The 13863-nt window shown below is 36.2% G+C and overlaps 1 long non-coding RNA gene across 1 annotated transcript; it reads right to left on the bottom strand.

Annotated features, from left to right (window-relative positions):
- Positions 1-11629: 11629 nt before the first annotated feature.
- Positions 11630-13505, bottom strand: LOC123885247. Its single transcript, XR_006801111.1, has 3 exons — positions 13452-13505; positions 12560-12618; positions 11630-11928 (listed from the first exon to the last, which is right to left on the bottom strand). It is a non-coding gene; the product is annotated as an uncharacterized LOC123885247 (long non-coding RNA).
- Between the last annotated feature and the right edge of the window lie 358 nt (positions 13506-13863).

The raw sequence follows: 13863 nt of genomic DNA, 5'->3' as shown, positions 1-13863 counted from the left end.
CAGGTTACTTCTATCTTATGCTGTTAATCATGGAATAACCTTGTATCAGATGGATGTTAAAAGTGCCTTCTTAAATGGTTTCATTTCTGAAGAAGTGTATGTTAAGCAACCTCCTGGTTTTGAAGATGTCTCAAACCCAGAACATGTTTTTAAACTGAAGAAATCACTGTATGGTCTGAAACAAGCTCCAAGAGCTTGGTATGATAGACTCAGTAATTTCCTTCTTGAAAAAGGTTTTGAGAAAGGAAAGGTTGACTGCACACTCTTTAGAAAAACAACCAAAGAAGACATTTTAATCATTCAAATTTATGTTGATGATATTATTTTTGGTTCAACTAATGCTTCCTTGTGCAAGAATTTTTCTAAGATAATGCAGGATGAATTTGAAATGAGCATGATGGGAGAATTGAAATTCTTTCTTGGAATTCAAATCAATCAGAAGAAGGAAGGAACTTATGTTCATCAATCAAAATATACCAAGGAACTTCTGAAGAAATTCAATCTAGATGATTGCAAGATAATGAACACTCCTATGCACTCAACTACCAACATGAGCAAGTCAGAAGATGAAGGAAAAGTAGACCAAAAGGTCTACAGAGGTATGATTGGTTCCTTACTCTATCTGACAGCCTCTAGACCAGATATTTTATTCAGTGTATGCTTATGTGCAAGATTCCAGTCAGATCCCAGAGAATCTCATCTTACTGCTGTAAAGAGAATCTTTAGGTATCTGAAAGGAACAACTAATCTTGGACTTCTCTATAAGAAATCCAATGATTATGTGCTAAATGGATTCTGTGATGCTGACTATGCTGAAGATAAAATTGAAAGAAAATCCACAAGTGGCAATTGTCAATTTGTTGGTGAAAACCTTATCTCCTGGGCTAGTAAGAGACAAACTACTATAGCTTTGTCTACAGCAGAAGCAGAATACATTTCAGCAGCTAAGTGTTGTACACAACTACTCTGGTTAAAATATCAGTTAGAAGATTATCAGGTAAGCAGTAACAATATTCCTTTATATTGTGACAATACTGCAGCCATTCATTTATCTAAAAATCCTATCCTACACTCTAGAGCCAAACATATTGAAATTAAACACCATTTTATCATAGATTATGTTCAGAGAGGCATTATAGATATTAAGTTTGTTGATACTGAAAATCAATGGGCTGACATATTTACTAAAGCCTTACCTGTTGAAAGTTTTGATTTTATTAAGAAACATCTGAACATGTTTTCAATCTCTGAATGAAAATTTTTTTTTTGGCAATTAAAGTGTAAGAGGTTAAGTATATCAGAACTTATGACTCAGAACATCTGAAACACAAGCTCTGAAGTACTTAACTATGATAGAGAATTTTAAATATCTCAGAGGCTCTGAACTATTTAAGTGGGAAACGTTTAGTATTCACTGCTGAACAGTTGTCCATTAAAATAGCAGTTACCGAGTAAATTTCTGCACGTGGTCTACGAGTGTCAGGTAGTGGGTGGTTAATGATGATTTTTGGTATTCAACTTTCTGTCAATTAGCGTAACTTCCCAAATTTGCCATTTTTATGTTAACTGTACACATTTAAATAAACTTACACAATACACTTGCACACTATTCACTTTCACAACCTACACTTTCATATTCTCTCTAAACCTCCAACACACTTTCTTTCTCTCTCGTTAGTTTCCAAACCCTACCCTAATCTCCAACAATGGCTGGACCTTCGTCATCTTCTTCAACAAAGATTCCACCGTTCATGTTCAAAAATCTTCAAATCGTTGGGAACGAGATGGAGTTTCCAGAATCTGAGCTCATATTTCTTTCTGAAAAGATGATCGACTTTGACAGTATTAAGGCAAATGGGTTTGATGTGAAACATTACTTCTCCGCTCAAGGTTGGGATAAGTACTTCAGCATGCTAAATGGTCCTATTTACCCAGATCTCATGAAGAAATTCTAGATGAAAGCTAAGGTCTTTGACAAGCATGAAGCTAAGGAAGAAGAACTTGCTGCTATTGAGAGAAATCCTAGTTTAAAAGGTAAATCTAGGAAAGAAATGGGTTTATTGGAATTCACTGGAAAACAAATTAGGTCTAACATCTGTGGTATGAACCTAGCTTTCTCACCTATTCATTTTAATGCGTTGCTTGGTCTAGATAACTCTGGAATAGAGTTGGATGTTTTTGAGAAGGACACAAGATACAGAGATGATTTTCTGGCTCTGATGTGTACTGATTTGAAACTGAAGGGTAAAGTCAAGGGTTTGACTGACGTCTGCAGAGTGCTATTCAAAATTATACTAGCTGCTATTAGTCCAAGAGTTGGTGGTACTGATACAATTTCCTGGACTCATCGTCATCTGATCTACTTTCTTCTGAAAGAAATGAAGGTGAATCTGGGAGAATACTTCTTTGAGAGGATTTGTGAAGCAATCTTCTTAAGCAAATCTCAGAGGAAGACAGCTATAGCCTATCCAAGATTAATCTCAGACCTTCTATATCAAGGTCATGTTGTTGAGAATCTGAAGAAGTTCCATCCAGAACTTGTTGAAAAGAAATTCACTCCTGAGATTCTGAATGCCAGCTTTCTCACCAAGATGCGTCTCATCTCATCCAAAGTGGTTCCACCTCCACAAGAGTTTACAGCCAGTCTTGAAGATCGTCTGTATGTGGATGGATATCCAGTAATTTCTGAAATGGATGCTGAGCACATCATCCAAGACTATCTGGAAGTTCTGAGAAAAGAAGGATTTACTGTTGATAGGAGTATGGTCCCTCCAGCTCCTGTAAACATGTATAATCCAAAAAGGAAACCTAAGAGGAAAGCTGAACAAGATAAGCCAGATCTTCTGGTTCAGAAGAAGATTAAGGTAGAAGAAGCTGTTGCTGAGCAAAGAACAAAGAGGAAACATGAAGCTTTGTCTGGAAAAGCTGCTGCAACATCATCAAAGGAGCCTATCATTGTTGATGATGAAGAAGAATGTGAAGAGAGTGAATCCTCTGAATCAGAAACTGAATCTGACGAAGAAACTCTCAATACTAGGCTGCGTCAGAAACATGTTCCTGATCCTAAAGGTAAGACTCCTAAGTACATCTTTAATGAAGCTGAGATTGGAATAGGTTATACAAAACCACTTAGGACCATACTTCCTGAATCCACAATCATCTCACCTTCTGATAACCCACTTTCTGAACTAGAAAAACACCTCAGCCCTGACCCTCTCAACAATCAACCTCTTTCTCATGAAACCCACAAATCACCTCAACCTCAATCACAAAAACAGCCATCTGACATTTCACCATCTGAACCTCAACCAGATATTCCAACCCCTGAACAAATTGCTCCTGAACCAACCCCTGAACAAATTGCTCCTGAACCAACCCCTGAACAAATTGCTCCTGAACCAACCCCTGAACAAACTGCTCCTGAACCATCCCCTGAACACATTTATCCTGAATCAACCTCTGACATCTCATCATCTGAATCAACCCCTGAACCTAATCCTAACCCAAATGCTGGACACGCTTCTCCTGAGCGTATTCATACTTGTGCCCCTAAGCCTTCAGAGGCAGAAGTTGTTATTATTGACAACCCTGCTACTGAATCACCAAATCTCTCTACCATTCCCAATCCTTCACCCTCACCATCTAACCCTTTTAGTAATCTATCCACTCAGTTTCATGATGACTTAGTTAGATTATCTCTGTTAAAGGACAGGTTCTTAGTTTGTCCTTCTGATGTGGACCTAGAAGTGTCAAGAATTAAGGCAAGGATCTGTAATGCTTTGGATGGTGCTGCTGAAAAAATTAAGGCTGTGGTTGGACGAAGAGACTTGGATGTGATAAACTTCATGAAGGACAGTCTGGCTAGGGCTGAGTTGAAAAGGTTGACATGCTTCAATCATGAAGCATCTGAGCGTGCTAAGCTTGAAGCTCTTGCTGCTGCTGAACAACGTCTGAACGCTTTCAAAGTCATCTGGATAGACTCCAAGCTGTTTCAGAGTCTTGAAGCTCAGAGGTCTGAGTCTGAAAGGTTAGAAGAAGCTGCTGCAAGAGTTGCCCAGTTGGCAAATGAGTTGCCACCAGAGGACATTTCAGAGGATGATGTGCTGGCTTCTCAGAACCAAGAGGATGTGCTGATGATTGACTATCCAGAGGAAGGTGAACCCTCTGATAAAGGCAAGGCACCTTTGGTTGAAGAACAAGTGCCTATGGTTGAAGATCAAGCTCCTGTGGTGGTTAATCAGTTGCAGATCTTTCAAGAAGCCCTGAGGGAACAGCAGGAAGGTTTGGAAAGGCAAAGAGCTGCTCACCAGACATTGGAAACCAAGGTGGATGGTTTAGTTTCCAATGTGGGATCCTTGAATGACAAATTTGACCAACTCTTAGCCTACCTTAAGAAACCCTAGGATTCTATGCACCTGTTTTAAGCTGTTGTTTTTTTTTGTTTTCTTGTTATCTTCTGAACAATTTCATTTTTTTTATTTCAAGTTGTTTATGTTTTGCTTGAGTATTTTTTTTTTAACTTATTATTCACCTTTCTTCTTTGGAAAATAAGAACATAAGAACACAAGATGCTTTTAAAACGAAAATTTTTATTAATGCTCTAACCATGTTGAGTACATTGGTAAAAAGAAAAGAAAAAAAGACAACCTAATCCTAATCAGATGGATAATACTCAGAAGAAATCTCAGATTTCTCCTCAGCATCCTCTGATGAAATTTCTATGGGATCTGGGTTTTGTTCTTCTTCTTCTTCTTCTTGTTCCTCTTCTGGAACATAGCTAGCCAAGAACTCAACATAGTCGGCATCATCTTCATTCTCCTCAGCTTCAGAATCTGATGAGATGATTATTATCTCAGCTTCTTGTGGTTTCTTGTTGTCTTCTTTATTTTTCTCATCTTCTTCGCGTTTTTCGTCTTCTTTCTTTCTTCGAAACTCTGCAATACGTGTACTGAACCTTCTCATTCTTCCTAATCTTTCTTGATTCACTCGTTTATTCTTATTTTTACTTGAAGAAGGCATGTTAACTCGATTACCTTTTTATAAACTCTTTAGCGCGTTGTTTTTTGTTTTGAAATAAATTCACCTTTGTAACAACCACTCTTCTTCTTTGACTATCTTGGTTACATAACTTTGTTTTAACTTTTTGATAATGACAAAAGGGGGAGTAGTTACGCATTAATTGATAAGTGATAAGTTCAAAATCTGAAACCACGCTTTTATGCTTTTATCTCGCTTTTATCCGTTAAGTTAAAAGTTGTTACTTTTAAGTTGTTTTACGTATTTCAAGGTGGAGACTAAGTTAGTTGAAACTGAAATAAATTTCATAAGTAAGGATAAGTTAAGAGTGCAATTTTAACTTAGCCTTATGAGACTTAGGGGGAGAGCTTGCAAACCTCTTACTCTGAAGAAAGATATGAAATTTGTTTTATTTCAAATTATCTTAATCTTATACTAAATTAAATATCATGGATAGAACTTAAAGTTTTGACTTTAAGGAGTATCAATCTTAGGGGGAGCTTGCAAACCTCATAAACCTAAGAGAAACATGATAAGTTAATTTAACAACAATTGTCAATTAATACTTATGTTTGTCATCATCAAAAAGGGGGAGATTGTTGGAACAAAATTGATTTAAAAATATTAGCCCCTAAATCTATAAAGGTTTTGATGATAACAAAGTATTAATAAACAATTGGAAGGACTAAAAATTTATTTTAAGTGCGCAGATATAAGCATCAGACAAGCTCTGAGTGAAGCTCAGAGGATGTGAATTCAGAAGTTCATAAGCGCTCAGAAGATGTTGGACTTCAGAAGTTACAACTTTCAGAGGATGAAGACTTCAGAACTTCTTGACTGACTTCAAGCTTCATCAAACTCTGAAGAGCTTCTTGGAAACTGTGAAGATTCTCTTTACAAGTCAACTCTTCTACCAATGAAGAAAAGGACCTTTCAAGCCTGATCAGTTCAGCTACTCTCGTTTTGTCTGTCCTAACTTGAGAACGTGGGTTTTCAGTCTTGTTAGCTGAATAAGGAAAGTCCACTCTGCAGTAGTCAAAGTAACTGAAACTCTTTCTTAGTTTTGGATACAACCAAACTGCATCAAGACAGACTGCTTGAAGACAAAAGATTATCAACTCCAACGGTTCTTTTTGCAACGACTCTTTTCTGGTGGTATATATACTGCTAGAATCAGCTACAACATATACAATTATTAAGGATTGAACGTGCACTGAACAAACTCTGAATTCTGTGTATACAAGCTCTGAACCTCTTATCAAGTGTTTTTGCACTTTAGTCAAATACTTTGTACTATTTGTATTTGCTCTCTTTAGGTTCATCTAAGAGCATTTGTATATCTTCATATACTTTACTATTCTTGAGGAAACTTAAGCTTGTGTGCTTAAGTGTGAAGTCTTAAGCTTGTGTGCTTGAGCATTGTTGAGAAGTCTCTTGCTTGTGTGCTTGAGCAGGTGTAATCTTGTGTGATTATAGTGAAATCCCTTGGAAGTGCAAGGGGACTGGACTACTCTCGTTTTGTGAGAGGAACCAGTATAAATTGCTTGTGTGATCTCTCTCTCTCTCTTGTTATTATTTGTGTTATTTATCCGCTGCTAACGTAGTTGAGTTAAGAACTTGAAAAAGTTTTAACTTAGCTAAAACACAATTCAACCCCCCCTTCTTGTGTTTTCACACCTTCAGTATCGACATCGTTTACACGCATGTCGCATACAAGGGACAAAACCTAACCCACGATACCTAAACACTAACACAATTCATGCAAGCATTCAAGTAACCTATACTTCCCTCACTTCTCAAAGTTAGGAAATCAAAACAACACAAGAAAAATGAACATTGCATAGCAATAATTCATACTCACATTCAATCAACTCAGAACAAGACATCAACAAAACAAATTTCTTGTCTGGCTCCCTCGCTTAGCAAAAGCTAGCGAGCTCCCGGCGAGACAAGTCAAAAACATTCACAGGACTTAGCAAGACTTAGCGAGACTCAGCGAGGTTCATTCTTCGCCTAGCGAGCACATCCAAAAATCTGGGTGCTCTGCTACGGTTTTGAACTTACGCTCACTAAGCTCTCGTTTTCTCGACTCACTAATCCACAAAATCCAAAACATCAAGCATATAACATCATTATAGACTTGAAAGCACAATTAGAATCATGCATCACAATTACAACATAGGATTATGAGATCTTCATGTTTTTACTCATAAAACGCATAGCAATTCAAATGCCTAGTAATTATCTAACACATGTTATAAACAAACATATAACAAACACATACCAGGACACATTAATATCCTACTCTTCTCACCATTTTGAAAATTAATTTTCACTCACCCAAAACAAAATAACTCTATATTTTCACCAAAATCTTCAAGAAATAATATTAGTTTTTAAAATTATTTCAAATCATTACCACATGCAGTTTTATATCATGCCGGATCGTCACATGCAGTTTTACATCATGCCGGATCATCAACAATTAGCAATAAGCATCAATCCATCAAGTTTAAACTACAAAAAGATTAAACTCTAACCATATACAACTATCATAAACATAGAAGTTTAGCACTCACACTACTACTCAACAAAAGAATGGATCGATTAATCCAATTCACACCACTCATAGTTCCTAAATCAACAACATGAATGATTTCACAAAACAAACAACACAAAATTGTTAGACAAACACGACTGACTCACAATACTCACTTGGTCTGACTGCACAGACCTGCTCTGATCGACACATAACCCACACAGTCCGAAGACAACGGGGCTCTGATACCAATTGTAATACCCAAACCCATTATTTATATATTTCTACCTTTAGTAAAATCTTTTTCAAAATACGCAACGGAAAGTCACATTTAATTTATTGAATATCGGTTCGAGTATTACATTCTTCTATCAAAGTAATACTAATGTAATTAATTAGTAAAAATAGTGTTTATACAAATCTTTGAATCAAATAATGTATTTATTGATTATACAAAACAACCTAGACAATAGACTTTATATACAATATAAAACCCTTTCCCGTGTCACAATCAGAGCAGAGCTTCACCGACGACTCGACATCGAATACCACAAAACCTGTAAATCTGGACCCCCAACGGTCCAGCACATAACACATAAAAGAGAGTTAGATAACATACTCAAAATATACAAGTGTAAGTAAAGGGTACTTAAACACTTCTTCATGAAACATGCATAATCATACATTATACATATACATCACTATCATTCATGCATATTCATATATCATGCATATACTTCATTTATCACCTAATCAATCATTCACAAAATGCATCAAACATATAGTTTCACGTCGTCTCGGACAATACCAAAACATCAACAATTATCACATAACTCAATTACAAATAGGGATATACATAAAGTTCCTAATGTAATCTAATATCACAAATACATTGTTCAGATTATGGTCATGACGGACCCTGCGTTGTTCATTTTATAGTCATGACGGACTCTGCTCCTCACATACGGATTAACAATCAACATTTACCAAGTACGTGTCAAACATTATTTATCATAAAATGCACACATAATCCATAATGCAATCTAATGCTTCACATTCATGCTATGTCCTCTAGACACCTCTAATGCATGTGGTACCATCTTCTTTATTAGAGTATCTCACCTCTAATATCCTTCTTTATCGGATAAATATAATCTGATATCCTTCTTTATTGGAATATCCAATATCACATATATTCATGAATGCATGTATGTATTTCATGAATTCACTCACAATCAATAGCATTAAGCTCTTCATTTACTAATGTGGAACACTATCCAACATTACTTCTTTATTAAGATAACACTATACCTTAATATACGTCTTTATCGAATAACATAATTCGATATCCTTCTTTATTAAGTTGATTAACACCTTAATATACTTCTTTTGACATTTAAACAAACATCATCAACACAATCATATTCCACAAATATAATCAACAACTATCATCACAATACAATTAATCATGGTTATAAACACCTAATTGCATGTTAGGATACCTTAAATCCATGTTACAAGTGCCTAATTCCACTAACAAAACATCAACAAAATAATCCTGTCACAGAGCTGTTCGCTGTAGCGGACAGGTAGCGAACAGGTAGCGAACAGGTAGCGAACAGACACAGAGCCAAAATCCAATTAGCGAGCAGGTAGCGAACAGGTAGCGAACAGACACAGAGCCAAAATCCAATTAGCGAGCAGGTAGCGAACAGGTGGCGAACACGTTCGCTGTAGCGAGCATCTGGCGAACACATTCGCTGTAGCGAACAGGTAGCGAACCACACCAGAAGAACATCTGTTCTTGAGTTCCATAATACGATTTTCCACTCAAAATCACCCAAAAATCCCATTTTCATGTTATAAATCCCAAATGAGTTCACATACAAGTGCAACAAACATGTTTAAGTATAAAAGGACGGCTAGTTTTCCCGATCTACATCGTTATCATCGAAAAAGCAAGGATTTAACATTTATGAGTCTAAAAGCTCAAGAACACATATAATCACTCAAAACATACAAATTCTCATTATTTAACCCATGATTTCGCTCACACTACATGGTAGAAGTATATTAAACATGTTATTAACATTGGGTTTCATTTTCTCGAAGATTAACTCTCCCAAACCAAAACGAAAATGGGGTGGAGGAAGTTCGGGTGAGGAGAAATCGACATTCTCCCCTTCCTCGAGTCACCCACGAATATGAAATCTACTCTCTTACCTTAGATCGACGAACTCACGAAGATTGCTCCTCGAATCTCTCCTCCAAGCTCTTGCCCTAGCTCTCCTCTTCTCTTCCTTCTCTCTACTTCCCAAGAACAAGAGAAATAAATGATATTTCTCTCTCTACCTTGCCCTATATGGGCGCCCCTCACATGCCAAGGCCCATTGGGCCTCAAGCCCAATTGGCTTGGCCCAATAACACGTTAACTCTCACTAACTCGCGCGTTAACTAAAACTCTCGATAAATAACTTAAAGTTACTATCTTACTCAAAAACCACGTCACCAAATAATTAAACACTTAAATAGTGAATAATAAATTTGGGTCGTTACAAAAAACAACGCGCTAAAAAGTTTATAAAAAGGTGAACGAGTTAACATGCCTTCTTCACGTAAAAACAAGAATAAACGAGTAAATCAAGAGAGATTAGGAAGAATGAGAAGGTTTAGTTCATGCATCGCAGAGTTTCGAAGAAAGAAAGAAGACGAAAAGCGCGAAAAAGATGAGAAAGATAAAGAAGACAACAAGAAACCACAAGAAGCTGAGATTATAATCATCTCATCAGATTCTGAAGCTGAAGAGAATGAAGATGATGCTGACTATGTTGAGTTCTTGGCTGGCTATGTTCCAGAAGAAGAACAAGAAGAAGAAGAAGAGCAAAACCCAGATCCAATAGTAATTTCATCAGAGGATGCTGAGGAGAAATCTGAGATTTCTTCTGAGTATTATCCATCTGATTAGGATTAGGTTGTCTTTTTCTTTTTCCTTTTTACCAATGTACTCAACATTGTTAGATCATTAATAAAAAATTTCGTTTAAAAGCATCTTGTGTTCTTATGTTCTTATTTATCAAAGAAGGTTAGCACACAAAAAAAAATAACAAACCACATAACTAAGTTAAAAATCCAAAATAAGAAATTGTTCAGACAAAATAAAGAAAAATATGAATAACAAGTTCAGAAGATAAAAACAAAAACAAACATAAAGTGCAAAGAATCCTAAGGTTTCTGATGCATCCTGGTACTCAGAGTTTCTTCATCAGACTCAGTTTCTGAATCAGACTGAGATTCAGAGGAGTCACTATCTTCACTTTCTTCTTCATCATCAACAAACTTAATATCTATAATGCCTCTCTGAACATAATCTCTGATAAAATGGTGTTTGATTTCAATATGTTTGGCTCTAGAGTGTAGGATAGGATTTTTAGATAAATGAATGGCTGCAGTATTATCACAATATAAAGGAATATTGTTACTGCTTACCTGATAATCTTCTAACTGATATTTTAGCCAGAGTAGTTGTGTGCAACACTTAGCTGCTGAAATGTATTCTGCTTCTGCTGTAGACAAAGCTATAGTAGTTTGTCTTTTACTAGCCCAGGAGATAAGGTTTTCACCAACAAATTGACAATTGCCACTTGTGGATTTTCTTTCAATTTTATCTCCAGCATAGTCAGCATCACAGAATCCATTTAGCACATAATCATTGGATTTCTTATAGAGAAGTCCAAGATTAGTTGTTCCTTTCAGATACCTAAAGATTCTCTTTACAGCAGTAAGATGAGATTCTCTGGGATTTGACTGGAATCTTGCACATAAGCAAACACTGAATAAAATATCTGGTCTAGAGGCTGTCAGATAGAGTAAGGAACCAATCATACCTGTTACAGCCCGATTTTTCAAATAAAAACAATGCGGAAGTAAACAAGGGCATATTTTTTTTTCGAAATAAAACACGCCTTTTAAAAATTTATCAGAGTGCGCGTAACTCGAAATCGGCTCAAGAAATTAAATTACACAAGACAAAATATAATATACAACCAACCATCATATATATATATAGGGCTTACGGGAAGCAAGTGTTCACCTGAATAATATACATATCAAAAGGGATACAATTAGTTCACGAACCACAAAGACGGTTACGTGAACCTAATGTATCGCAAGGCCACTAAGGCACCATAAGTATAATAGTCTGTCAAGGTACTACATCTCAAAATAAACTAGAAACGTAAGCAAAATGAACTAAGACTCTAGGTCTGATCAAATGGATGTGGTGGAGAACGTCTCATCACAAACACCACAATCCTAAGAGCGCTCCAAATCAATCTCATCCTCGTGGCCGACGGCACCACGCTCATGAATGTCATCTAGGGGTGGGAGGAGCCCGCGATGTATACATGCAAAAGTAAGGGTCACCAACAGTAACAAATAGGCAAATAGCATTTAACATAAATACAAGTATTGAGCAATTAACATGTATACAAATATTAGGCAATTACCACAAAGTCGCACACAAGCATAATAAATAAAATGCGCACATAGCCTAATGCAAAACTCTAATGAATGGTGGTGTCATTCACTGTGCACCACTGGGACGCCATTCACTGTACGTCACCGTGACGCCATTCACTGTACGTCACATGCATGATTTCCGGAAATTAACCTCACCGCAGGGAGTCGTAAACATTCTAGTAATGCCATTCACTGTACATCACAAGCTTACTAAAAGAAATAGATAAGAGACTCTTGTGTAACGTCATTCACTGTGCGTTACGAGTCTAATACTCAAAAATACAAAAGACATTTAGTAACGCCATTCACTGTACGCACATGTCTACCAATGAATGCATGAACATATAACTTCACATCATATGCTAATGCAACCCTACAAACCATCCAAAAATGAATACATTTCACATGCATTTCAAACAAATTCAAACATCAAATATTTCATGGCTTTTGACATAATTTAAAGTCATGGATAGAAGATTCCCTTACCTCGGCAAAAGTTTCCAATCACACAATCGAACGCGCAATTAAACACCGTTACTCGTTTCCTAAAATAATACACATAATACCATAAGTCACTCTCCGACAAAACCAAAGGAACGAACCTATTCTACACAATCGAAAGGGGTTCTAAGGATACGTTCTAACACTCTCGGATAGTGTTTTCGAGACCTCCCTAATTGATCACCAATTCAAGTAAAACTCTTTTAAACACAATTTTCGACCAAATAGTTTTCAAACTAAAATGACCATAACACATTCAATTCTTGTCCAATCGAGACGAACCATACGCCAAACTCTTCGTCTCGAAAAGACGGATCAAATGGTTAAGTTTTTTTGGAACTGGAACAATTTTAAATGGACGAAAATGCCCCTGCACAGTTTGTCCAGAATTGAGAAATCAAGGCATTCTCCCACAAATTTTCATTTTTAAAACCATAGCCTTGATCACCTAGCTCTTAAGATAATTTTCTTGCATACCCAAAACATTTTCCAAACACACCCAAAATTCATGAAATTTTCATAAAATTCACTAAGTGTTTTATGACAAAAATTTTATTTTTCTCACAAATGATTTTTGACAATGTTTTCTAGCTCACAAACACATTCTAAACACTTCTCTCCTATGCACAAAATGTCATTAGACTACTCATTGATCAAGAGAATTTTCGAAAACCCTAGACTAGAGAGAAATCCATGAAAAATTCAATAGCTAAAGGAATCAAGAGAAACAAAGCCTAATCCATGTTAGTTTAACAACAATGAAGCTTTTCCATGGATTAAAACTCTTTTTCACAAGTTAAGAAATTTTTCATAGAGTTTAGAGTTAAGAAAAAAATCATGAGAAAAACTAGTGAAATGAAGAGAAAGAATGATATACCTCAAGAAGGAAATGAGCTAGCAAAGAACTAATGGAAAGCAAGCTTGATCTTTAATGAAAATGGTGGAAAGAAAAAATTTATGAAGATGGGGTTTAAGAGAGGAGAAGCCACGGCAAAGAGAAGAAGAAAGGAGAAAGAAAAAGTGATCTTTTGATTTTGGCTAAGTACAAAAAGCAATGTGACCTTCCTTCACAAGTAAAGCCTAGGCATTCCCTAGCCATTGGATCAAAAAGCAAATTGAATCCTCACCATTAGATCTTTTACTTTTGTGACAAAGATAATTTTCATAAAGTTTAGAGATTAGAACCCTCCACAGACGAGTCGCGTTACGCTCACGGACAAAAGTCGCGAAATAAGAAAATTAAGAATTTAAATGTCCGTTAAAAATGGTTTACGAAAAGTTACTCGAAA

The sequence above is a fragment of the Trifolium pratense genome, linkage group LG5 (genome assembly GCF_020283565.1).
Source record: "Trifolium pratense cultivar HEN17-A07 linkage group LG5, ARS_RC_1.1, whole genome shotgun sequence".
NCBI lineage: Eukaryota > Viridiplantae > Streptophyta > Magnoliopsida > Fabales > Fabaceae > Trifolium > Trifolium pratense.
The sequence above is the reverse complement of the archived record's forward strand: the minus strand, read 5'-3'. Positions and strand labels throughout refer to the sequence as shown.